Below are 26,783 nucleotides of genomic sequence, written 5' to 3'. Positions count from 1 at the left end.
AGTCAGGAGAGATTCCAGAAGACTGGAAAAGGGCAAATATAGTGCCCATCTAATAAAATGGGATATAAGGGCAACCCAGGAAATTACAGACCACTCATCTTAACTTCTGTATCAGGACAGATAATAGAGCAAATAATTAAGGAATCCATTTCCAAACATCTGGAAGATAATAAGGTGATAAGCAAGAGTCAGTCTGGATTTGTCAAGAACAAATCTGGTAGCTTTCTTTGATAGGATAACAAGCCTTGTGCATAAGGGGAACGTGGTAGTTGTGGTATAGCTAGATTTTAATACGGCATTTGACAGTCTCGCATGACCTTCTTGTTAATAAACCAGGGAAATACAACCAAGATAGAGCTACTATAAGGTGGGTGCATAACTGGTTGGATAACTTTCCAGAGAGTAGTTATCAATAGATCACAGCCATACTGGAAGGGCATAATAAGTAGGGTTCTGCAGGAATCAGTTTTGGTACCAGTTCTGTTCAATATCTTCATCATTGAGTTAGATAATGGAATAGAGCAGGGAAACTTTTTTTGGGTTGGGGGTAAAAATCAGTTGGGATTTTTACCACACCCAAGTGAGAAGCAAAAACAAACAAACAAACAAAAGCCCCAAACCCAGAAAACCCTAAATCCCTCTCCGACGTGGCCCCTGACTGAGAAGAAAGACCCTCCCCGCATTCCCCTCACGCACCAGAGCCTTGGAGGGGCTCAGGCTAGTAGATTTTGTATTCTCCAGTCCCACAGGGGGATGGCAGGAGGGAAGGGGGGCTCTCCAATGCAGGGAGGGAGCTTTGAGCCTCAGGGGCCTGATCCAGGCAAGCTAGGGGCTGCATCTGGCCCCCAGGCCTTAGGCTTCCCACCCCGACATAGAGAGTGCCCTTGTAAAGTTTGCAGATGACACCACGCTGGGAGGGGTTGCAAGTGCTGTGGAGGATAGGGTTATAGAGCAAAATAATCTAGACAAACCAGAGAAATGATCGGAGGTAAACAGGATGAAATGCATTAAAGACAAAGGCAAAGTGCTCCGCTTAGGCCACGTCTACACTGTCAGATGTAAACTGCGGGTAGTTACAGCACTGCTCACAGAGCCCTGCAGGGAAACAGCTGTTCTGTGTCCACTCTGCTGCTTGTGACGGTAGAGCATGTCCACATTAGCAGCTTCTGCAATGCCACGGAGAGCAGTGCATTGTGGGAACTGTCCCACTGGGCAATAGGCCACAGGGTGCTTTGGGAAGGATCTGCAATGCAGCATGGGGCAGGCAGCGTCACATGATGCAGGTTTCCCAATCTCACTGTTCCATGGTCATCCTGCTACATTAACAGCTGCTTTTCAACTGAAATCGGGAGGAGAGTGTGACAGGGAGTGTGTGTGTGTGTGTGTGTGTGTGTGTGTGTGTGTGTGTGTGTGTGTGTGTGTGAAGGGTGCGGGGAGAGACAGTGTGTTTTGGGGGATGTCAGCATGATGTCTTATAAGTTCAGACAGTGGCAAGAAAGTGCCCCTTCTGAGGCGGGGGAGGAAGAAACCCGCAACATCTCAGCCTCCTTTCCCAGCTCTTTGCCCAGCAATCTCTCTCTACACACGCACACAGACACACCTGCCTCTGTGCTCAACAGCACAAACATTCCATCCGGCTGCTTTGTTCTGTGCCCCAGAGAAAATCAGCCCCGTCTGCAGGCTGGGCCAAACAAAGCTCTCAAAGGGAATCTGCACAAGCCTGCAGGGTAGACCGAGGGAGAGGACTTGAGGGATTATGGGCCATCTCTGGAGGCCAGTCACAATGTAACAAACAAGTCAAGTGTCCACGTTGGCCCCCCAGCGCTGTATCTAGAGCACAGAAAGCTCTACACTTCTCATTGAGGTGGTTTACCTAGGGTGCAGTGTGACGCAGTGGGAGCCTGTCTGCTTTGTAACCCGGTGTCCCCACCTGGCTGTGCGGTGCTGTGTGAGTCCCACTGATACACCACACGTGTATTGGCCCAGACACCTAGCCCCAGACTGAGCAGTTAAGAAGGCTCTCCCCAGAGGGAGGGACAGAGGAAGGGAGGAGACGACGCAACCTGGCTGGGGGGCAGGACCTGGGCGCTGGGCAGTCTTGGCTGGGCAAACATGAAGAGAACAGACTAAGCCGAGTGGTGGGGGGTTCAGGGGCCTGTGGACCCCTGCCCCAAGGGGCTGCCTGCCCCTGACTCCTATGTCCACATTGCGCCTATGCTGTGCTGTATCTCTGAGAAGCAATAAACGCTCCATATTCTACAGGCTGGCGGAGACACATCTGGCTGTGGACGGGGTGCAGGGTCGGGGGGGTCCCCGACACACCGTCACACACAGCAACTGCAGAGATAGTTCGCACTAAGTGCCTTGCCAGTGTGGACACCTCGGGAGTGACAGCGCTGGGAGCTGATTCACTGCGCAGTATTTGCCAGTGTAGACTTGGCCTTAGGAAGGAACAATCAGTTGCACGTATACAAAATGGGAAATGGCCGCCTAGGAAGGAGTACTGAGGACTGGAATCTAGGGAGTCATAGTGGACAACAAGCTAAATATGAGTCAACTATGTGACGCTGCTGCAAAAAAACCAAACGTCCTTCTAGGATGTATTAGCAGGAGTGTTGTGAGCAAGACACGAGCAGTCATTCTTCCGCTCTACTCTGTGCTGATTAGACTTCAGCTGGAATATTGTGTCCAGTTCTGAGCACCACAAGTCAGAAAAGATATGGAGAAATCGGAGACGGCCCAGAGAAGAGCGATAAAAACAAATAAAGGTCTAGAAAACATGAGGGACGACTGAAAGAAGTGGGATTGCTTAGTCTACAGAAAAGAAGACTGAGAGGGGACATCACAGCTTTCAAGTACCTAAAAGGGTGTTATAAGGAGGAGGGAGAAAAATTATTCTCCTTAACCTCTGATGACAGAACAAGAAGCAATGGATTTAAACTGCAGCAAGGGAGGCTTAGGTTGGACATTAGGAAGAAACATCCTAACTCTCCAGGTGGTGAAGCACCGGAATAAATTGTCTAGGGAGGTTGTAGAATCTCCATCACTGGAGATATTTAAGAACCGGTTAGTCACACATCTGCCACGGATGGTCTAGATCAGGGCTACTCAACACGCAGCCCATTTGTTTGTGGCCCGCGGTGCGATTTGGGTTGATATGTGTTTTAATAGTCAAATTCCTGGACTGTTGTGAAGCCAAAACAAAAAAGTAGTCAATAGAATGGTCTTCGGTTGCGATGCGTTTCAGTAATTCAATTGCTGGACTGTCATTGCTCATTAAACGTGCTGTCCTATGGGTGGAAATTGGATACATACTGCATTTTATGAATATCAGCAGAAGTGACTTAAACGGGGCCTGTGTGTTGTGTAGTCTTGCCCTAATCTTTGTATTCATGCCCGTCAGTGTGAAAGAAACTATTTGCATATATTTGCATGTATATGCAACCATACTAAAGTTGTGGCCCCCAGCATGTGCTGTGAGTATCACTGTGGCCCCCGGGGCTTACACAGTTCAGGAGCCGTGGTCTAGATGGCACTTGGTCCTGCCATGAATGCAGAGGACTGGACTTGACTTCTCAAGGTTCCTGCCATTTCTTTTATTTTCATTCTTTGGCAGCATAAAACAACACTGCCCAAATCTCACCAATATCTCACCGAGGGCTGGTCTGCATATGAAAGTCAATCTGGAGCCAGGCACGGTGTGACTTAAAAGGGCTCAATCGTTCCTGATTAGCTCTTTGTGTGTTTGCTTTTATTCCAGATCACCTTAATCTGCTTCCAAAGTGGAGTTAATACTAGCTCTTAGGGAATAACACCCCTTAGGGAATAACATCTCATGTAGGCTGACTGTGGAGAGAATCCAAATGGCAGGAGAAAGAAGAGGAGAATAAGCTGTGAATCCTCGCAAAGAGCTTCTGATGGGGGTGATGCAGGACTAGTCTGATGCTATGATTATAAAAAGATGTAGGAGCCATTTCTTGGCCTGGAAATCCAACTGCCCAGCAATGGTCACCCCAAAGCAAGGGATTAACCCATTACCTCCCCGAGCAACCCCCAAACAGCACTGCACACGCACATACACACTGATGGGAGAGGGCTAAGTTTTCTCAACCCTGCCTCTGTGCAGGGGGCAGCTAGAGGACCCCTTGAGGTCTCTTCTATGACTGCAAATCTAGGTTTGCCTCACATAGGAGTGGAAACCTCTCCTTCTTCCAGAGCGGCTCGTGAGCACCAGGCACGTAATCACATTCACCAATGTCAAGCAGGTGGAAAGCAGGAGCCAGGCCAAAATACAAGATTAGCTGCAAAAAGCGTGCACAGTAATGTTGGGGTTCTTTGCTCTGCTTTGCCGTTGGGTTACGCTGGAGGATTTTCAGGCTTCTCTTTGCAACCCCAAGGAGGAGTCAGATAAAACAGCAGCCACAGACGACGGTAAGCAGAGATTCTTACGGACTCACATAAGAGAGATGGGTCTTTGAGAAACACTCCAAGTACTGCAAGGCATGCCATACAATCGCAGGAGCCGGCCACCCTCCGCAGCCTCCTCACAAACAAACCGGAAGCCAAACAGAAACAGTCATTCCCTGAACGAGAGAGCTTGGCCACTGTGTTTCCCAGGTGGCACCTGGGTACTTGGCAATCTCATCTGCACCGGCACGTTCCTCCAAACTGCCTGTCCTGGCAGCTCCGCAGTGCAGTGACGGAGGGAGGGGTAGATCACAGCGGCTTAACTACCAGGCTGCTTAAACTACTTGACCTAGGAAAACGAGGCCCAAGGAGAGAGGGACCGAGACTTGTCCTAGGGCACATGGTGAGCTTGGTAGTAGAGCCAAGAGGAGAGCCCCGGCTCCCAGCCTGGAGCTCAGTTTTACAGCACGAGACAAAGGGCGCGTTCATCCCAGGGCAGGGCTCAAACATGCTCCTCAGAGGCCCAGGGCATCTTCTTGACAAAGCAGCAGGAACCTGCTGCCACGCCCAGCGGGCTGCCCCCACCCGATGGCACTTAGGCTCTCCCAGGGAGAAGACCAGCCAGTGTTTCAGTGTGAACGCTGAGGAGCCCAACCCAGGGAGTGCCCGGGATCTTCCCAACCCTCGGCGTCCACTCTCTCGACCCAAGGAGCCCCGGCATGCCAGCTCCACAGGGACAACCTGCAGGAACCAGCCACACCCGCTCCCCTACCCCGAAGCTGGACAGGTGAAACGGGTGGCGTGGGGGCCTATGGCTGCCCCACTGCAGAGAGGGGCCTGGTGAGGGCCGTCCGCCCCCTTTGCAGGTGGGAGCCGGGAGCTGTTCCCGTCACCTCCCCGGGCATTGCACATGGCTGGGACGCTCGTGCCAAGCAGCCACTGTCTGCGCCGCAGGGGTCGGGTCGCTTTCGCTGCTGCTTTGGGAGGCACAGGGTGGGAGGAGTCCACAGAACAGCAGAGCCCCAGGCCCCCCGCCGGCGCCTTGCTCGGCCCATGCCCTGCCCTGGTGCAGAGGAACTGGCTGGCGTGTGGGCACTGGGTTCATTCCTTTGGAGGGGCACTGAGCAGCGCCCTGGGGGCTGCCCTGAGCCCCTGGCAGGGGCATCTCAGAGCAGCTGTTCGGGGGACGGGGGCGGTGGGGAAGGCTGGGCTGTTGGCTGTGCTCTCGGCAGGCCTAGCATCCTTCCCAGCTATTGCCCAGAACTCCAGCCCAGCAGCCTTACACAGGAGGGGCCAGCCCGGGCCCCCGCCCAGCTGCTGCCTGGCCGCAGGAGGCACTGCAGGAAACTGTCCTATGAGCACAATGAACTAACTGCACTGGGCTCTGAAGGCCCCACAGGCTGGGACCAAGGGGCAGTCACACACCGCACCGGCTCCCCCTCCCCTGGCCGCCAAGAGCCCTGCAGTGGCAGCAGGCAGCTCCCCTGGGCACTGGCCGCCAGGGCCCAAAGAAGGGCCCCCCAGGTGTGATGCTGCCCCTCACCCCAGCACCAGGCCTCTCCGGAAGGAATGCAGCGCAGCCTCTCACTCCTGCCAACGCCCTCGCAGCCCTCCCCAGGGAGCAGAGCCGGGGGCTTGGCCGGGGGCTATCGCGGCCGTGCCCAGAGCCCCGGGGCAGGAGCAGCTCTCAGTAATCCAGCCGGGAGGACGGGGACGGACGGCTTAGCAAGCCCTGGGGAGCCTAATCTCTGCTACTAACGCCAGCGCCCCCGCGGGGGATAAACCCAGACGCAGATTAGACAGGCCTTGGCAGCGCTTTAATAACGGCCTCGCGGCCCAATTACCCTTGCTGCGGGGGAGGAGGGTTGGGGGGGGGGGCGACGGATTTGACCCAGCTGGAGCCCACGAAGCAGGGACTCAGCTGCCTGCAGGCTCTGCCACAGCCCAGGGGATGCTCACAGCTGGCAGGAAGCCGCTCTGGCGGGGACAGGAACTCCTCGCCTCTGCCAGCTCCTCCCGTCCAGTCACTTCCCTTCTCACGAAGGGCCCAACAGACCATGCGCCCCAGGGCCCTCCCTGCAGCCAGGGAAGGGCTGAGGCCCCCCCCCCTTCCTGCAGCTAGCAGGGCCGCTCTTCTCTGCCCCGTCCCAACACACTGAATCCAACGAGGAGCCAGGTCACCGGGATCTTTATCTGGGGCAGAGGCCTGGCCTCAATCTCCACAAGGCAGTCACCTGGGAGAAAGCCTCTTGCTGAGCAAAACCCTCCCAGGTACAGAGCAAGGCTCGGCACCGGCGTGGTACAAAACTCACTGCCTGCCACTCCCCCCGGACACTCCACACAGCTGCTCTGGGGACTACAGCCTGCCTGCTGCCACCATAAACCCTGCCAGGCCCCACAGAGTGCTGACCCCTCCAAAGGGACCCCCAAACTCGCGCATGACCCTAATGCCAGGCCTGGACGGTGGAGGAAAACATTCAGGGCTCCCGTTGCTCTAGTCGATCCCCAAAAGGGGTCCGGACTCTCCCCTGGACAGGCACAGCCAGGGGAGGGAATCCAGCCTACCCGGAGCTCGGCTGAGCATCCTCGCTCCAAGGGGACCCCACTTTGGCTCTGCCTTTGCTAGTGCTGAGCAAGGCCCTGCCTCGACCAGCTGCCAGCGCGTCAACATCCACAGCCGCCTCCGGCAGCCCAGCCCTGAGCTGATGCCGGGACAGGGCTGCCATCGGTCCCAGGGTTCAGTGCCTTCGGGTGGGGAATAGCCCGGCTTTGGCCTGGAGACACGCTTCTGTTTCATCTGTTACGCTCCGGCACGCGCATACAAAGCGACCAACCACATCGCTGCCAAGCTAGACCTAGTCGGCCCGAGGGGGCCCCAGTGGATTCAGCATCCCAGACCACTTTCTGTGCCCCCGTGAGGGGCTCTGGTCCCATGTGGCCAGTGCCAATGGCTCAGGCAGGTCAGGTCAGGAGTTCGACCCACGGGCCAGCCTGGAGCCTGGTTGAGGCTGGCTAGAACCAAGTGGGAAAAAGCTGGTGCTGTTTTCCGGCCCAGGCCTGCAAGTCAGCCATTTCCAGGGGCAGCGGAAGAAGCTTGCACCTTGTCCATCCACCCTCGCCTTGAGCAGGACCCCAGGGGCACTGCCCCGCTTGCCAGTGGCCTGCTGGTGCCCACCCTGGTGCGGCGCAGGGGGCTTGGCTGCCATGCTCAGCTGCTGCCGTCCATACCCACCAGGCGGGGCAGGCTGCATCCTGACAGTCACAAATGCCTTCCATGCAACACCGTCCGATGGCTCCTCCCCCCGCCCGACCTGGCTCCTCCCTCTTGTACACTCCCCGCACACCTTGCCCCTCCCTCCACACACCACCACTCTTGCAGCTGCTGGTGCAGGCTGGCTGACAGGCCACGAGCCCAGCCGCTTCCCACAAGGAGGTGGCACGAACAGGGTCAGGCTCCCCAAATCCTCGCCCTTCTCGCAACCCACACTGAGGACTCTGACTCTGGGCAGGTGCCAAGTGCCCTCGAGGCCCCTGGGAGCCAGCGGGAGCCGCAGAACTCTCAGCATCCGGCTGGGCTGAGTGGTACTGGAGAGCCAGAGCCTGGAGAGTAACCGCAGGACACAGCAAAGGGGCCGGGGAGACTGATGACAAACCCCCAGCTCATCTCGCCAGCAGCAGCATGAGCCCCCTGCTCGGCTGCGGGGCTGCGCAAGGCCAGGGAGCTCACAAGGGCTGCCTTAAGCAGCCCACACCTCTGCCACGGGACGTGGGGTGAGCCGCCAGGCCTCTGCATTCACGCAGCTCGGCGGGTGGCCAGGCCACACGGCAATTGCTCTCCCCCCTCTGGCGACCTGGCCTGAGGGGCACACGGGGGCTCACCGGGGAGCAGGAAAGCTCAGTCTACGTCATTTCAGGAAGTTGGTTCACATCCAGGGGCGGGCACAACTCAGGCCTGGACCACCCGGGGGGAGGGTGGGCCGAATGGGACTCAGGCTAGAACAGCAGGGGGACTGCAAGTCAGGAGGAAGAGACAGGCAGGGTCAGAGCGCTGGGGGGGTCGTGGGTATGGGGTGAAGGGCACCAGCAGGCGTGTGGGGAGCTGGGTTCCCACCTTCATGACACCTGGCACCAGACAGTGTCTGCAAAACATCACACACACACACACACACACACACACACACACACACACACACACACACACACACACACACACACACACACACACACACACACACAGAGAGAGAGAGAGAAAGCAGGGCCTGCTGGACAGACGGACACACCCAGCTCAGGTAGCAATCAGTCCACGACAGACACAGAAGAGCGCTTACTTTAAAAGGCCTGTTGTGCGCACCACCCGGGGGTGAAAGTAACCTCCGTGTCTTACAGGTACTGTCAGATCGCAAGCCCCGCACAAGGAGAAAAATGGAAAACTGAAGGGGAGCCTTTCGCTTCCAGGGCACGTCAAACGGCCAGAGTTAAAGCGAGCCATGCGAGTCTCTGTTCTTCAGCTTCAGTTCCTTTGGGGGTTTGAAAAAGCGATCTTGTGGTGCAGCAAACAAAGCCCTGTGATGCACAAGCTCAGGGCAGGAGGGTGGGGGGGGGGGGGCGGCTCAGAGCAGGAGGTGGGGAGGTATGGGGGAGCGCGGGGAGTCAGGGCTAGGGAACATGGGGGGGATTCAGGGCAGGAGGTTGGGAGGCATGGGAGAGAGTGTAGGAGTCAGGGCGGGGGGGGGACACAGGACTCAGAGGCGGGGGACACAGGACTCAGGTGAGGGGGGAAGGAGGCACAGGAGTCAGGGCGGGGGGGGACACAGGACTCAGAGGCGGGGGGGGACACAGGACTCAGAGGCGGGGGACACAGGACTCAGGTCAGGGGGGAAGGAGGCACAGGAGTCAGGGGAGGGGGGCACAGGAGTCAGGGGAGGAGGAGCGTGGGGGAGTCAGGGCAGGAGGTTGGGGAGTGCGGGGAGGGGGCAGTCCCTGTCGCTCGCGGTTGGTGACCCTGCCCATGCTGCTCCAGTCCCCGGCCTAATGGGAGCTGTGGGGGTGGAACCCCCCTGCCGCTCCCTTCCCCCACCTAGGGGCTGCCCACCGCAGGGAGGTGCCTGCTGCTTCAGGTGCAACGTGGGGCCCGCAGGACAGGGGGGAGCCCCACACTGCCAGCAGGAGCCCAGCTGGGAGCCCGCACGCACCTCCACCTGCAGCACTAGGGCCAGTCAAGCACTGGGGCAGCCGGCCTGGCTTCCAGCCCCTGCCCAGGGAGCACTGCCGCCAGCTCCCCATCCTGGGACCACTGGCCTAGAGAAGCAGCAGCCCCGGCCACTTCCACCTCCCCTGCAGCAGCAGGAGCCCAGCTTCTAGCTCCCAGAGCCCAGCATGGGCAGTACTTGGGGAACCGCTACCTGGCAGCCAGAGCCCGGCCCCCAGCTGGCCCCTCTTACCAGTTCGGCGTCACACCTGCCTGCTTTCACCTTTGCCCAACCCCTTGGGAAGGGCCAGCCCCCACAGCAGGGTTGTGCAGCCCCCCAGGCAGCCACCGGACGCTCCCAAGCTGCAGGTCAGACGCAGCAAGGCCGAGGGACGCGAGATCCTTAGCAATATCAGCCCCAGTAAAAGCAACCAGCTCTCCGTCTCGGGAGGGGTTTCCATCTAAGAAGGATGCTCCAGCCTCTGGCAGAGAACAAACTGTGTTTTATCCTCACCCTCCACCAAACACAATTCGCACAGACACGTCTAAAAGCCCAGTTTCTACTCCTGACGGGAAAAAGCCGAAACCCTTGTCAATGTTGCACGATTCACTGAATCGGTGTGGAAACTGGTGCCAGCAACCCTCTTCTGGGGACGTTGATTTTAGTGCACTTGACACCCAGTTAGCTTACACGGTTGCTCTCTTAAGCCAAATTAAGTGTGTCAGAGCCAGAAAATTAACAGCCAGATGTGGGTGTTGTGCCCGTATCACTACGCTAGATTGTAATCCAGTTCAGCCAAATCAGTGCAAGCCGGGTGTCTCTATGCGGCCTGAATGACTCGCCAAAGGAAATCTGCCCCGGAAGCCCGGGCTACAACATCTCCCGGACACTGCAGCTCAGCTCCATCGGGCACATTATGACGTTAGAAATTGAGTATTTTTACGGAAGAGCAGAGAAGTGAAGTCAGCTACACCACCCCGTGCGCATCTGACACACAGTGGTGAGATCACAGCAAAGCCAGTCTGTCGGCCCAGATCCCGGCGCCCACATTTCTCCAGGTCACACCACCATGCTTTGCGCCTCACAGAGGGGCTAGCGAGTCCACCGATGGGGTCCCTGTGGCACAGAGACCTCCCCAGCACCACACAACGGGCCGGCGGCAGGGCCAGCAATCAACCCAGCCCTGCTGACTCCCAGGCCGGCTCAGGCACGCCAGCCCTACGACAGGACACGGCTGCAGAGCCCAGCCTCGCGCAGGGTTCCCTTTGTCCGAAGGGAGTGACCACGCAGCCGGGGTCGCAGCCATGCTGGCATTCAAAAAGCAAGAGCTCTGTGCTGCAGGTCCACTTCCCAGGGACATGAGACGGGCAAAGCCACGCTGAGCTCCGGCACCAGCGCCCAAGTTTGCCAGTTAATATTTTTTTGCACCAGCCACTGAGCAGGGGCAGGGAAGCCTCCTCCCTCACTCGGAAGGGGAAATATCCCACGTTCCATGCTCTCCATAGAGCAACAGCTTGCTTAGGTGCCGATCAGCCAGCCAGGGGAACGATCCAGCCCACAAGCGGCTTTCTGAATCTTCCCGGGACCCAAACCAGGGCTTTTCGTCTCTCCTCTGCTGGCAGGGCCTTGACAGCAGCATGGGATAGCTGGTTCTGGCCAGACTCTGGCATGCAAACACCCAGCTTGTCAGACGCTACAGAGCAGCCCAGTGAAAGGAATCCAGGGACAGGAATCAGGGGAAAGGCCTCACACAAACAGACAGAGCCCAGCTGAGATTTCTGTATGTTCTCTGCTCTTCTGGGCCCTGAATTTACTGCAGAGGATTTTGGCCTTACCCCCTAGGATCCCCCCAACTCTGCCTGGGGAGAGAAACTACCCGGAAATCCAGCAAAGGGGTGGTTAGATCAGGAAGAGGAGGAAAGGACGGACTCTCCTCAAAGTGGAGGTGGGCGAGGAATTGTGGATTTTACTAGCACTGCAATTTTTATTCCAGAAGATATTCTGACATTTTGGGAGGGAAAACATTCAGGATTGAAAAGAAAAGGGGAAATCACAAACTTTTCTGCAAAACGAAATGTAATAATTGTTTTGATTTGGAACTATGGAAATGTTTTGTTTTCAGTTCGCCATTTTTACTTTCAGCGCGTATTACAATATTAAATACAGTGTAATAGATTCCTAGTAGGAAGTATTATATACACATCCGATTAACATTGCTACTTTAATATAAAAATCACAATGTTTCATTTGGATGTTTTTATTTCAATTGAAACATTCCCACAAAACGTTTTGGTTTCGACAAAACTGCATTTTCCAATGGAGAACGGGCGCGTACAAAATGGCCCCCCGCTTTAGATTTTACTTTATGGAGAGGCCGCCGCCCCACCCCCCAAAAAATAATGAAATAAAAACCCATTGGCTGTTTGAGTCTCGTAAGCAGCCAATCCACCCCCACCCCAACCTCCACCCATGGACCAGCCTCTCAGAGCAAGAGCAAAACGGGAGCTGGTCTTAGAGCAAGAACATTATTTGGTCCTACAATGTCACTGACCAAATCCCGGGGAGGAGTCTCAGTCTATCAGCAACTACCCCTAATGCAGCTCCACACCCTTGCCAGGACTTGGGCCTTTCAGGGCTGCTCTGCACATATGGCAGATGTGAACCGCAGCAAACACAGGAAGCTGCTCCAAGCAGAGACCAAAAGGGGAAGTGGGGAAGGATCCTTGCCTGACCCAGGAAGGAACAACGGGAGATGGGGAAGGGACCTTCTCTGACCTGGGGAGTAGCCAGGTTTCCGCCAAGCCCAGTGCATTGCAAAGCCACCCCAAGCGTGGAGCTAACTTCCCTATGTCTTAACCCAACCCGGCCTCATCTGCAAGGAGTTTAAACCCTTCACAGAGCAAGAGCAGGTCAATGCATGGAATGGATCAGCAGCCAATGTGCCCTGTAAACTGGGCGCTTGGACGGCCACCCAAGAGAGATTCAAATGCCGTCCCGCAGATGCTAGGTTTCCTGTTTCTACTGGCGGTGCACATTCGCACGTGCCTCGGTGCACACCAAAATTATTCCATGCACGGAAGGAATAGGTTAGAGCAGTGTTTCTTATACATTTTAATATCAAGGAACACCAAACAATACTTTGTTTTTTTTATGAGGAACACCAAAGATTTTTTGTTGCAAGAGGAGAGAGAGAAAAAAAGGTCACCTGCCCCTTTAAGGGCGGCCATTTTGAACTCTGTTCTCCGTGGCACACCGATGTGCCATGGAACACAGTTTAAGAAACACTGGGTTAGAGGTTAGTGCTCAAGCCGCTCCAGACTACTGACCAGTAGGTCTGCTTCTTGCTTGAACCTCCGCACATCACAGCCTGCTGACACGTCTTTGCCAATAAACCCCAGAGACCTGCTCTGCCTGCAGGCGCTCAGCCACCATGGGTCAAAGGAGGCGCAATTGACTCCTTCGTTGCCCACACCAGTTCCACCCACACCCCCGCTATTGGCTGTACACCACGCCACCTTTGGCATGTACCTGAGGCCCTGCCAGGGCTGGGAACCGGCTCCTTGGACGGCCTGGGAGCTCTGAAGGCGTCCTTGTGTGCACAACGTCTGGGATTTGGCACCACGCTCACAGGCCTGCCCTGTTGACGCTTTCTCTCGCCTGATCAAAAATGTGAAGTCTTCATTTTTGCATGTCCCCCAGGTCCCCCCGCTCCAGCCTCTCGTGCTCGCAACAGCAACCGCACAACAGAAATCCACTGGGGCCAATGTTCAGCAAGCAGACCGGCCAGCAAGAATAGTCTGAATTCACCAGGACACCCTAAAGCAGGGCTACTCAAAATGCGGCCCGCGGTGCGGTTTCGGATTACATGGGGCTTACCACGCGGCCCGTGGATGGAATCCTTTGAACATGGCCTCCACTGGGAACATGCTCCACAACAGCGAGTCAATATAACAGTCTTCTGTTGAGATGCGGTTTAGTAGTTCAATTTCTGGACTGTCATTGCTCAGTAACAGTGCTGTTGTATGGGTGGAAATGGGGTACATGTTGCATTTTATAAATATCAGCAGAACTAACTTAAATGGGGCCTGCATATTAGGTAGTCTGGCCTTAATCTTTGTATTCATGCCCGTCAGCGTGAAATAAACTATTTGCATATATATTTGCATGAATACGCAGCCACGCTTAAGTGGCAGCCCTCAGCATGTGCGGTGAGTATCATTGTGGCCCTCAGGGCTTCCAAAGTTGAGTCGCCCTGCTCTAAAGCTACAGCCTCCACCCCCAAATATCCCTGGCTTTCCGAATCACTCCAGAAACCGATGCCCTACTCTCTGTCGGGGTTTCTCCACCAGCGAGCTGTGACCACTAACGCAAAGAAAACCTCCCCGCCCCTGCACTCCACAACCTTTCAGGGGCAAGGTTTCTCTGTTACTTCCCGAAGCCCACGCCCAGACCCGGTCACTGCGCTGAGCGTTGTTAGCACGGGTCCGTTTTCACTCTTTTAGCCTCCAAGGAGGGGAGTTGTGAAAAACATTGGAATAAGGAGTCGCCAGCCTGACATGACTGAGAAACTCTGGTCCATGCGATAGCCAAGCTATGTCCAGCTCTGAGCCCTGGGCAAACCAGCTGCCTTATCAACAGAAAGACACACACCAGATGCCAAAGACGAAGCTTCACCCAGGTCTCACTGTGATTCATCTCGTTTCTGAAGCTATGCAACCAGACAGGGAATTTGGCTGTGAAACTGGGGAACTTGCAACATCCCTACAGCTCTGACGAGGGCTGGGGAAGATATGACTCTCCACGGACTAGCCGGACCGCAGCCAGGCTGAGCAACATGCCAAGAGCCAGGGTTGCACCAAGCGTCTGACCCAGCCACACGGCAAACTAAATCGAGAGAGCTGATTCAAGGCCCATCAAACGGGGGAAGAAGAGCGGGTTAGTGTGACCCAAGCAGGCTCGGTGGAAGTGGAAAAACCGACAGCTCCTTGGAAGCCTGATGGGAAACGAACTGAGACGGCGCAGCCGTGCCCAACTCCGGCTGCCGACCGGGGTAAAGGCAGACAAGCCCCTGGAGAGCAGATCTGGGCTTTTAAAAATGGAGACTAAACTTAGAAATGGGCTGAGCAGAGCAGCTCGGGAAAACGCGATGCCCTAAGCCAGCACTGGTGTGATGAGCTGGGTGGCCTGCGAAGGCCTGGGGGTGGGGACTCATGCCAGGCTCCGTACAGAGGGGAGCTGGAGAGACTGAGGCGGAGCGGCACTGGGACCACACCATCCTAGGGGAGACAGCCACAGCACAGGCCCTGGAGAAGGGGGGCTGGTTCCCAATATGGTGACAGCCCTAAAAAGCTGGGGGAATTCTGGCATTAGACTGACGCCCTCTCGCGCCTCCCCCCGGCCACTTGAGTTACCAGAAACGTGGGCTGCTTCTGCCCTCAGGACTCCCGTGAAAGGGGCTGGTGCCACAAGTCTGGCAACCGGACCCTGGGGGAGCAGGCACCCCCATTCTGCACGGCCGGAAGGCCCAAGGGACTAACGGGCTCCTCACCACTGCAGGAGAGAAGCCCACCGAACTGCTGAAGCCGTGCCCAGCCCTGGCTGCATTTCAGGAAAACCCCCACCACCAGGAGAGACTCAAGAGCCATGGACACCCATTTTCAGCCTGGGAGGGGTCTGGAACACACCCCAGGCAGGAATCTGCTCCCAACCCCGCAAAGCTGACGTGCACGCGTTTGTGCCCAGGAGGGGACAGACAGGAGAGTGCACACGGCACCCGGTTTTCACATCAGTCACGGAGCAGGGAACCCCACAGAGGCCTCGTGAGACCAGCAATCCCCCCCACACACACCTGATCACAGACACAGCCATGTCGCAAACCACAGGGGCCCTGTCACAACAGCAAGGAGGTAAGAAGCCGGAGCGAAAGCAACAATTGCAAAACTTACCACCCGGCTGTTTAAATAAAGAACCAGCTGTGACCATGTTACAGCTGGACTAGGACATTCCAGAGCAAGGAGCTGCTACAATCCAGCCTGCTGTGAAAAGGGAAAACCTGGAGTCCGGACCGTCAGCGTCTGCAGCAGGGGAACCAACGACCATATTTTGTTTTGCAAGCAACAGGCGCTCCCGTCCCCTCTCTGGCGCAGCGAGATGGGCGGATTCGGCTTTATCAGCAGCTCAGCTCGCCCCTATCGGCCAGGAAGCTGTGTTCACATACGTGCCTCCCCCTGACGTTTCCCAACGCTGCAGGGAGAAGCAGCTGAAGACAGGTTCTGTCAACAGGCGGAGGTTATATGGCTAAAGGCATCCCTGCACCCAGCATGTCAGTTTCAGGCTGCCGACCAAAGCCCCTGGGGTTGGGAAACTTTCTCTAGCCACCAAGAGCCCCACTTGGCTGCACAAAATTGCAGCTAACTCCTCAGGCTCAGGAGCAACATGCAGCAGAGGGAACGGAGGGGAGCAGGGACGTGCTGAGCCAGGCATCAGGAAAGCCCCCTGGGGAGAGAGGCAGGAGAGGGCCAGGCGTACCCACCTCAGCCTCTGGGCAGTGACGGCCCCTCTCTGGCCGCACCCGGGAGGAGTTTTGCTCCTAGTGCTTAGTCGTTCCCGGAAGGAACAGAACCCTCCCGAGGGGACAGGAGCTGCTGGGCTTCCCTGGAGTCTGGCTCACTGAGCGGCCGGCATGCTTCTCTTCCCGGAGCGAAGGCCTGAGCCGCCGGGACAGGGGAAGGGGGTTCAGGTCTCTGGGGTCCCTTCCAGTGACTCTCCTCCATTCCAGGAACCGCCCCGATGTGCTCAAGCTGTTTTCCCGATCCCCGGATGACGCTCGACCTCAGCAAGGACCCCAGCAAGGGCATGGCCGGGGCACGGCAGGCAGCTCTGGCTCAGCAGGGTGGGAGCAGGCACAGCATCCAGCTGGGACAGTGTTGCTCTTTGGAGGCCAGGAGCCGTGTGCCCCAAGGGCCCCACGTACTCTGCTTGGCTACAGACCCAGCCCCAGCCCATCTCTTGAGCCTGCTGCCCCAGAGTGCTGGGAAGAGGCTGGCTCCCGGGGGCACCAAGAGGTCAAAAGCAGCAGAAACCGGTCAAGGACAGGGGCTGGGCAGGACTGAGCCGTGCCTGAACTTCCTGCTCTTGCCCATCTGAACAGATCCTGCCCCCGCCAGGGTGCCTGGGGCTGCCAGCCAAACCCATCCAGAAAAGAGCTTTCTGAACCAGCTGAGTGGATTTCCCCACGTGTCTGCCTCACATTTCCTACATCTCATGGCCCTGCCACAGGGAGCACCACCCGGGTCTTTCTAGAGACCGGAGGGTAACCCGCTGCACTTCCACAACCACCTCTTCACCTTGAGACCCTACAGCCCCAAAGCTCCCTCCTGTGGGGTTCTCAGAAGCTAGAGGGCCACACAAAATGCTGGGAGGTGCGTGTACCCCAAGGCATCACACCGGTGCTTTCAAAACAAACACAGACATACAGTCACACCAAGCCGAGCGCGCCTGTAAAACTGAAGGCCCTAAAGAATTCAATGAGAATGAAACCAACGTGGGTCCTATAGACAAGTGCTTCTCAACCAGAGGTACAAGTACCCTTCGGGGTACTCGAGAGATGTCTGGGGGGTACGTCCACACAACTGAAATTTGGAGAAACTGAATTTTTGTTTTAAGTTTTACCGTGCTTTGATATTTTTGTACTTTTCACACCCAAAAATTTCATCACGCAGCTACGATTAAGTTGTTTAAACAAATGTGTTGCAACGGTAGAAAGAATGTTGTGTGTCTGAAAACTGTAGGTACTGGGGGTACTTATAATTTTTTAAAGGGGTACTTTATGAAAAAAGGCTGAGAAACACTGCTCTAGAAATCACCCTACACCCTTACAGAATTTAGGGGAATGAGCTCATTTCTATCAGGTTCTCTCAAGCAGGGATGCTAGATATCGACGAATGTAATCATCACGTAACCACATCACATCTTAGAGGTTAAACAATTATTTGGTAGTCTCCGGGGGCAGGGCCGGCAGCCAGTGCGCTCCTGGCCCCACTCCCGGGGAGCCCCCTGCCACTCCGCACTGCTGCCTCTGTATCGGAGGCAGCAGTGTGAGGTAGCAGATGGGAGCCAGTCCACGGGGGGAGCTAGTTTAAAAACCGGCTCCCCGTGCAGGGCAGCCACAGGTCTCTTCCACGGGGGGCCTGAGCTCCCCATGGACAGAGGCTGCGCTGGCACCCCACAGAGCAGCCTCCCCCTTGCGCTGCTGCCCCTTGAACCTGGAGCAGCCCCTGCCTGCAATGTGCCTGAGCTCCCCACAGACAGGCTATTCCTGATGCCAGAGCAGCCTCTGTCCATAACAGGACCCCTATGGGGCTGGAGCAGCCTCCTGCCCATGACAGGTGGGAGCTGTTCCAGCCTCAACCAGTTACTGGTTAACCGGAACCAATAAGCATCACCCGTTCAGCGTAATGCTCACCAGTTAACCTTTCACATCCCTACTTACAACCCAATCCAAAACACTGCCCTCAGTAAAAATGGAAATGTACCGATAGTTGAGAAGTTACTATATTGATCGTCGTTAAACGATTGTCTCTCACTCCCAAAATTTCCTGCAACTGTGAAAATTTCAAAATTGAGAAAAAAAAATAAAAAATGCTTTAAAATAAGCATCTGTATTTCCTGCTGAAAGCATAAGAAAAATCAGAATCCAGTTCCACCAATCCTAGCTGTAAAGCTCTAGAAGAGTGTTTCTCAATCTTTTTTTTATAAAGTAGCCCTTTTTCAAAAAAAAATTATACATACCCCCAGTATCTAGTTTCCAGACACACAAGATGTTTTCTACCACTGCAACACATTTGTTTAAACAACTTAATCGTAGCCGGGAAGGTGATGAAATGTTTGGGTGTAAAAATGTACAAAAATAACAAAACGCTGTAAAACTTAAAACAAAAATTCAGTTTTCTCCAAATTTCAGTTGTGTTGACGTACTCCCCGACTTCCCTTAGGGGTACTCATACCACGGGTTGAGAAACACTGCTCTGGAACGTCAGAGCGAGTTCTCCAGCAGGGTCCCATGTATCTGGGGAAACCTGGCTGCCGGCTGAATTCTGCAGGGACAATCCCCCGCCTGGATCGCTTCTGAAGCACATGCAAGTGCGAGACAATCAAACCCGGTAATTTCTGCCCAGCTCGAAAGCCATTTCCAACTCAAACCTGCTTCTCCGCGGTACTCTTCCGCGCATAGCCACCAACTGCTGCCTCACACCTACACAGTGGTGAGTGTAGGGATTTTGCATACACTAGACAGTCGGGAAATCCCACGAGCAGAGACTTCACCGCTTATCTGGGGTCAAAGCTTCCCCGGCTCTTGGCAAGGCAGCTCTGTTGAGATATGGAAGCGAATCAAGTGCTGAGAACTACTGGTCTCCATCTCCAGGCTGGCAGAGCAAACATCCCTCACCGTGCCCCAGGCACTGCTACCATGTCCTTCCTGCCATGCCGCCCGCTCCTGGGAGACTGTCACTTGCATTGGAAGGTGAGAGACTTTCCAATCGCTCTTCATGACCAAACTGTGGGCATCCACTTTCCTGCAGGCGCTAAGCTGCTCCCGAAGCGAAAAACGGGGTAACCCCCAGCTGATGCTACAGGGCTCCTGCTGCATTCTGACGCTGGTGTCAGAGAGGTATGGATTCTGGGGCCATGGCTGGAGGTCTGATGCCAAAGGCAGGGGGCTTTAAGGAGGGTTGGAGGAGAGGGCTTGTCACAGTACAAGCACTGGATGGAGATAGTCTTGTTGGGCATTGTGGCACCACCAGCTCCATTAGCGCCCCTTACACCTGGCCTCTGACTGACTGCAGCCCCTGCTGTTCCCACGGCTATCGTGCGAGTCTGATCCCACTGCACAATTCCTCCAGCCTGCAGGCCACATCCCAAACCCACCCTGGAAATGGCCTAGAATGCTGCTGGCCTGGCGGCAGGACAAATTAGCCTCTAATCTTGTCCGTGTGGGGAATATTATTTGTTTATATGCACCGAGGCATGTGAGAATGTGCACCACTACCAGAAATACACACCTCGCTGTGGGCACTAATCAGCTGGGTGGCTCTGGAATCTTTCCTGCACGGCCACCCGGCTTACAGGGAACGCTGCCTGGGCCATCAACCGCACGGCACCATAGGGACACGGAGTTTCCAAAGGGATGCGGCTTGTTGCTACCGGGCGAACACAGGCCAGCCAAGAGGCGTGAGCTATCCCATTGCAGCTTCTATGCAGAGACAAGCCCCAGGATGTTCTCCCTCCGCCAAACAGCACTCGAGGAGCGTATATGAACCCCAGGTCCCATAGCTCCCCAGCAGCAAACAGCCTTGGAGGGAAGAAAGATCTGGGGCTGGCTCCATCCTTCTCCATCCACACACACAGCCAGGTTGGCTCCCTCGCGGGCGATGCCAAGTGACATCTGAAACAGGGCCTGACACCCAGACATGCAAGGCGGAGCAAGGAATCCGCCCTGTTCTCAATAGCACCATGAAAAGGGAAACGAAACCACACCAGGCAAATACCCGGCAGCCGAGTTCCAGTAGGGACTGAATCGGAATAAGCCACCCAGCCAATCACTCACCGCAGCCAGGCCTTGCTGGGAGATCCTCTCAGGAGCAAGCCCACAGACAGGAAGCAAGGCTAGGCTATGGGGAGGCTGCTTTGCCCAGCAGCTCAGCTCACACAGCCTGAGGCTGAGCCAGGGTGCTGAGCGTCCATGCTGCGCATCAGCCCTGTGCTTCGACAGCCGCTCCAAATGCCCTGAAAGCCGAGATTCCTCGCGCTCCTCTGGGGGCGCTGGCCAGATTCCTCCACAAGCTGAACAGCCCCAAGGGAAGGGAGTGAAGAAAAGCCGCGCTTTGAAAGCGAATGTTAGACTCTCCCGTGCTCCCACCCAGCCAGGCTGTCTGCTCCTCACACAGGAGTGCCCAGACAGGCCAAGCGCTCGCTGTCCTAGGGCTGAGTTTGAAGGGTTTGTATGTCAGGCTTTAGCAAAGAAAAAACCCCAAAGTCTCTGAACATCAGACTGGGTCAGACCAAAGGCCCCTCTAGCCCAGTGTCCTGTCTGCCGACAATGGCGAGTGCCAGGTGCCCCAGAGGGAATGAACAGAACAGGTAACCATCACATGATCCCTCCCCTGTTGACATTCCTAGCTTCTGACAGAGGATAGGGACACCCACCCTGCCCATCCTGGCTAATAGCCATTGATTGACCTATCTTCTGTGAATTTCTCTAATTCTTTTCTCTTTTTTTTAACCCTGTTAAAGTCCTGACCTTCACAACATCCTCTGGCAAGGAGTTCCACAGGTTGACTGTGTGTTGCATGAAGAAATACTTCCTTTTGTTTGTTTTAAACCTGCTACCTATTAATTTCATTTGATGATCCTAGTTCTTGTTAAAACAAAAGGAAAAAAGGGAAAAAAATATGTAGCACTTTAGAGACTAACAAGATAGTTTATTAGGTGATGAACTTTCGTGGGCCAGACCCACTTCTTGGATCTGGCCCATGAAAGCTCGTCACCTAATAAACTATCTTGTTAGTCTCTAAAGTGCTATATATTTTTTTCCTTTTGTTTTACCAAGGTCAGACTAAAACGGCTACCTCTCTAGTCCTAGTTCTTGTGTTATGGAAACAAGTAAATAACTTTTCCTTATTCAGTTTCTCCACACCAGTCATGATTTTATAGACCTCTGTCATATCCCCCCTTAGTCTCCTCTTTTCTAAGATTAGAAGTCCCAGTCTTTTTAATCTCTCCTCATATGGCAGCCATTCCTAATCATTTTAGTTTCCCTTTTCTGAACTTTGTCCGGTGCTAACATATCTTTTTTGAGATGAAGCAACCACATCTGTATATAGTATTCAAGATGTGATTGGAGGGTATACTATGGATTTATACAGAGACAATAAGACGTTCTCTATCTTATTCTCCATCCCCTTTTTTAATGATTCCTAACACTTTGTTTGCTTTTTTTTTGACTGCCACTGCACAGAGTGGATGTTGTCAAGAGAACTTTCCACAATGGTGCCAAGATTTCCCTCTTGAATCGTAATAGTTAATTTAGTCCCCATCATTTTATACCATAGTATAGCTGGGATTATGTTTTCCAATGTGCGTTACTTTGCATTTATCAACATTAGAATTCATTTGCCATTCTGTTGCCCAGTCTCCTAGTTTTGTGAGATCCTTTGGAAGCACTTCACAGTCAGCTTTGGTCTTAACTCTCTTGGGAAGTTTTGTATCATCTGCAAATGTTGCCACCTCACTACTTACCCCTTTTCCCACACACTTTGCTTCTAAGCAAAACAGCAACGTCTTTGTGCCAAGGTGCTCTGCTAAAGCAGACAGCTTTGTCACCAGAATCTCCCAGGCCTTCCTGTGCCATCACCAAGGGTGTGTCTAGACTACATGCCTCAGTCGACGGAGGCATGTAGATTAGCCAGATCGGCAGAGGGAAATGAAGCCGCGATTAAAATAATCGCGGCTTCATTTAAATTTAAATGGCTGCCCCGCTCTGCCGATCAGCTGTTTGTCGGCAGATCGGGGCAGTCTGGACGCGACGCGCCGACAAAGAAGCCTTTCTTGATCGGCACAGGTATGCCTCGTGAAACCAGGTTTACCTGTGCCGATCAAGAAAGGCTTCTTTGTCGGCGTGGTGCGTCCAGACTGCCCCGATCTGCCGACAAACAGCTGATCGGCAGAGCGGGGCAGCCATTTAAATTTAAATGAAGCCGCGATTATTTTAATCGCGGCTTCATTTCCCTCTGCCGATCTGGCTAATCTACATGCCTCCGTCGACGGAGGCATGTAGTTTAGACGTACCCCAAGTGCCCCCCTCCGCCAGACAATTCTGACCCTGAGCTCCTCTGCAGGGCCTCAGCCTATCCACGTTTCAGTCCCTGTTAAAGACACCGCTGCCCTGCTGCAATAATGACTCTCCTTGGTCTGTATGGGAGCTGCACGTAAACGGCCTGTCTGTGCCCCATGTCCACTGACCTTCGACATTCAGCTCTCAGTCCCTTGGAGTAGGTGCAGTCTTACATAGTTGGAAAGGTGCTGGCATGCAAGTGTTACTGCAAAGAAGGAACAGCCTACCTGTGGGGCCTTCCACTGGACTTTGTAACTGGCCAGAACCTGAGTTTATCTCCCAAGACGCCACACCCCCCGCGAGCCAAGAGAGCTCTTAATACAGTCAGGGCAGCACAGCCTGGCCAGTAAGCTCGGACGCAAACAGCCCACCAGGCTGAAGCGGACGTGTAGGGCTACCCACAAGCCCTGGCGCAGCTCCCAGCTCTGCTCCCAGAGCAGGGCGGCAAATGAAATAAGACCCCGCAGATTCCAGCCTGCTCTAACCACGTTACACAAAATGCAACATTGGACAGAGCCCTGGAACGAGCAGCCAGCTCAGTGCACTCCCCCCAGTTTGGTACAGCCCTGGCACTGGTACTAAGCGAGACCCTGGCCTTGAAAGGGGCCAGAGTCTAGATTCAGCCCACACTGTCCTGAGGACTACCAGGCTAGGAACCAACCTGCAGACTAGACCTAGGATCCACCCTGCTATTCACGCCCCTTGGGCTCCAAACAGTACATCTAGTGTTATGGACAGAAACTCAGCATCCATGAATTCCCAAATTCTACCCCTAGTCTGCCAATAATTCCCCGGGCAAGATCTCTTCTTCCTCACAAGTAACACAAGGATAGTCATGGGGCTTGTGATACTCTGCCTTTGTCTACCCTGGGATATCCACCACTGGGGGATTTGCACCATGGCCAAGTCAACGTGCAACTTGCTGCATTAGTCTGAAACTGGAGTGAGGTGCCCTGGTGCAAATCACATGACACCAGTGGAAATCAAGTCTGCAAATACCAGGCAGGGGGCTGCTCTGCTACAGCTGCAAAAGGGAGTGCATACGAGCCCCCCTCCCCGCCCACATTGGGAGGGTAGAAAGCGCTGCATGCGGATCACATCTGCCTTCCACAGTCAGAAGCCGTTTACAAACAGTCCCTGTCCCTAAGCCCTGCAGGTTTTTCTGCAGTGTCACTCTATCCACCATTACTGAATCTGAAACAAAACGTTAATGTTAAAAACCGAATAGAGAAGAAGGCAAAAGTCCCTTTGCCTCATTTAAAAAAAAAGTGAAAATTGCTTTGCCTGCAGTTGTTTGAGTGTCAGCTTTTCAACTGTCCTCAGCCCAGCTCTCAGGGTGACACACAAAGTTAGGAACCCAAACACCAGCATACGAAGAGACACATATGGGGGGGGGGAGTACCAAGGAGTATTGTGCTCCCTCCATATTTGTCCAGCACAGTGGACTCTGGGGCGCTATGATAATGCAAATAAATAGCAAAGCTCATGATAAACACCGTGGCAGCAGGTACTGGAGGGCTGAGCTGTGGAGTGAAAAATCTACTTTCTCGCATCATACAACACGGAATGTCGAAGGAGGCAGCTGGTTGGATTCTCACTTCCATCTTCATGTTCTCCTCCAGGACAAGGACTCTGCCATGCCAACCAAGCCTACCTGGCCTATCATTCCCAGGCCAACACACCCTGCCTGCACTGAAGCAGGTTGGGGGAAGGAGACAGGCCAATATTTCAGACTAATGCCCTGCTACCCTGCCCCCCCCCCGCCCAAGCATGGTCTGGAGGTGATGGCCACAGGAGACCTGTCTTTCCACCCCACAGGGCTTAGCTAGGATAAGAGCAGAGATTATAATGCTTGCCTTTTGGGACAGGACGTGCCTTTCAGTGCGAAACAGAGCTTGAGAACTGAATTAAGAAGTCTGTCTCTGTTCACACCATGCAGGCACATTGCCGGCAGCAAGGTCCTGATACTGACACTGCAAAAAACTACCTACAGCCTGCACCCAGGTTTGGGGGGTTTTACATGAGGTTTAGTGACACTGAGTTTCACAATGACCAAAATATTTACAAAAACGTTACTTCTCTTGGTTGATTTTTAACACTTCCTCCCCACCCCATCCTGGCTCATATAAGGCAGGTATATGAAGAAATTCCGTCTTCAAAGGGCAGGTACAAAACAACTATGCAACCAAGCTGCTGGTTTCACTTTGGTTTCTGGGCAATGTAACCCAGAGGCTGTTCATTTCAGAAGTGCACAATTCAGTCCTATAACTGATCCCACAACTAGGCCTGAGCAGACGGATCCTTGCACCCATGCATAGTTTTGGTGAAGTCTATGGGGCTCCGCGTAGGTCCGATCACAGGATCAGGACTTTGACAACACAAAATAATAGTTTCGGCCTGCTTAAAGCAAAATTATGCCACATGGTAGTAAAAAGGCTTGTGCTTTGCCTGCTCCAGAGCTAACCCTGACCAGACCCCCTTGTGCAACACTGCAGTCACATGTACACATCTCTCTTACATCGGACCAAATGCAGATTTTGTACCAGGATACACATTGTGGGCTAGGGGGTAGTGGTGAGTCATTACCGACACAGTTATCCCAGTACAATCCCTGGCTGCAATTATAACAGGAGAAAAGTACCAGTTGTACCAACATAGCATATGACTGTTCCCATAGGGTAATAAGCTGAGAGGGGTAAACACGCCATCATCCTGGCAAAACCTCATCCACATGGAGGGGGCGTGCACTGCTTTAGATGCATCATGGTAGTTAAAGTACTGTGCATGGTCTTCATGGATGCAAGGCCTTACCCTAGCCCCATCATCACCTCCCATCCCTGGAGCCACCAAGAGTGGAAGCTGGTTTGTTCCCAAACTGCTCAGTTAGACATGGCTGGTGGGTGTGGCTTTCCTGCACCAGACACCCCTGACTCTAACCAAATCACAATCTACCCTGCGCACAACCACTAGGACCAGCACTTTGAATGACATCAAGAGACAAAAAGCAGCTGAGGCCAAGGTCTGCAGCAACTCTATGGAGCGACACAGAGGCGTACCCTAGAACCAGGCTGCCAGGCTGATACCAGGACAGTGCCAGTAAGAGTGGGGGCACCCCAAGAGACAAGAAGGATTCTGTGCTAACCCTGGCTCCAGGGACACACCATTGTCTTCAAGGTGTTAAGCAGGGAGAGGGCAGCACGCCCTCTGTGTGGGAGGTAAATGTCCCACTCCCCAAGCCCGGTTCACAACCCAGCCCCAAGAACTGGGGAGCCAAAGCAAAACACCTGCATTCACAGCCCAAGGTGCAGGCGGGAAAGAGGCAGCCACAGGTGAAAAAGGAATGGGGGTTTTCCACCCCTTGACACAGCACCCCCAGTGTCACCGGCACGGACCTGTGCCCCTCCTGACTCTCCTTTCCCCCAGCCAGACTGGGCTTGTCTCACCCAGCAGCCTCTCAGTGTTGTCCATGGCAGTCTGTGTGTGTCTGTTAATGGCAATCTGTCAGCATCTGTGTGTGTCAATGGCAGGCTGTATCTGGGTCTGTCAATGGCAGTCTGTCTGTATCTGTGTGTGCATCTGTCAATGGCAGTCAGTCTGTATCTGTGGGTGCATGTCTGTCAATGGCAGTCTGTGTGTGCATGTCTGTCAATGGTAATCTGTGTGTGCGTATGTGCGTCTGTCAATGGTAATCTCTGTGCATGTCTGTCTGTCAATGGCAGTCTGTGTGTGTGTGTGTCCGTCTGTCAGTCAAGGTATGTGTCAGTGTCTGTCAATGGCAGTCTGTGTGTGTCTTTCAGTGTCCGTCTGTGTGTGTGAATGGCAGTCCATGTCTCTCAATGTCGGTCTGTGTGTCCGTCTGTGTGTGTGTGAATGGTGGTCCGTGTGTGTGTCTGTCAAAGGTCGTCTGTGTATGTGTCTGTGTCTGTCTGACAATGGCCATCTGTCTGTGTGTGTCTTTTGGTATGTGTCTGTTGGTATCTGTCAATGGCGGTCTGTGTCTCTCTTTCTGTTGGTGTCTGTCAATGGCAGGCTGTATGTATCTGTCAGTGTCCATCAATGTCCACCTGTCTGTGTGCATGTCTGTCAATGGCAATCTGTGTGTGGGGATGCGTCTGTCTGTGTGTCAGTGTCTGTCAATGGCAGTCTGTGTGTGAGTGTGTCTGTGTGTTAGTGTTTGTCAATGGCCTTCTATGTGTGTCTGTCGGTGTCTGTCAATGGCCTCTGACTGTGTGTGTGTGTTTGTCAATGGCCGTCTGTGTGTGTGTGTGCCTGTGTCAGTGTCTGTCCATGGCCGT

At 54.2% G+C, this 26,783-nt stretch overlaps 1 protein-coding gene across 1 annotated transcript in view; it reads right to left on the bottom strand.

Annotated features, from left to right (window-relative positions):
• LOC102462477 (signal transducer and activator of transcription 5B) overlaps nucleotides 1-26,783 on the bottom strand; it is a 52,150-nt gene that overhangs the window by 24,636 nt on the left and 731 nt on the right.

The sequence above is a fragment of the Pelodiscus sinensis genome, chromosome 29 (genome assembly GCF_049634645.1).
Source record: "Pelodiscus sinensis isolate JC-2024 chromosome 29, ASM4963464v1, whole genome shotgun sequence".
Classification (NCBI taxonomy): Eukaryota; Metazoa; Chordata; order Testudines; family Trionychidae; genus Pelodiscus; species Pelodiscus sinensis.
Note: the sequence above shows the minus strand (reverse complement) of the source record. Positions and strands in the feature narration are given on the sequence as shown.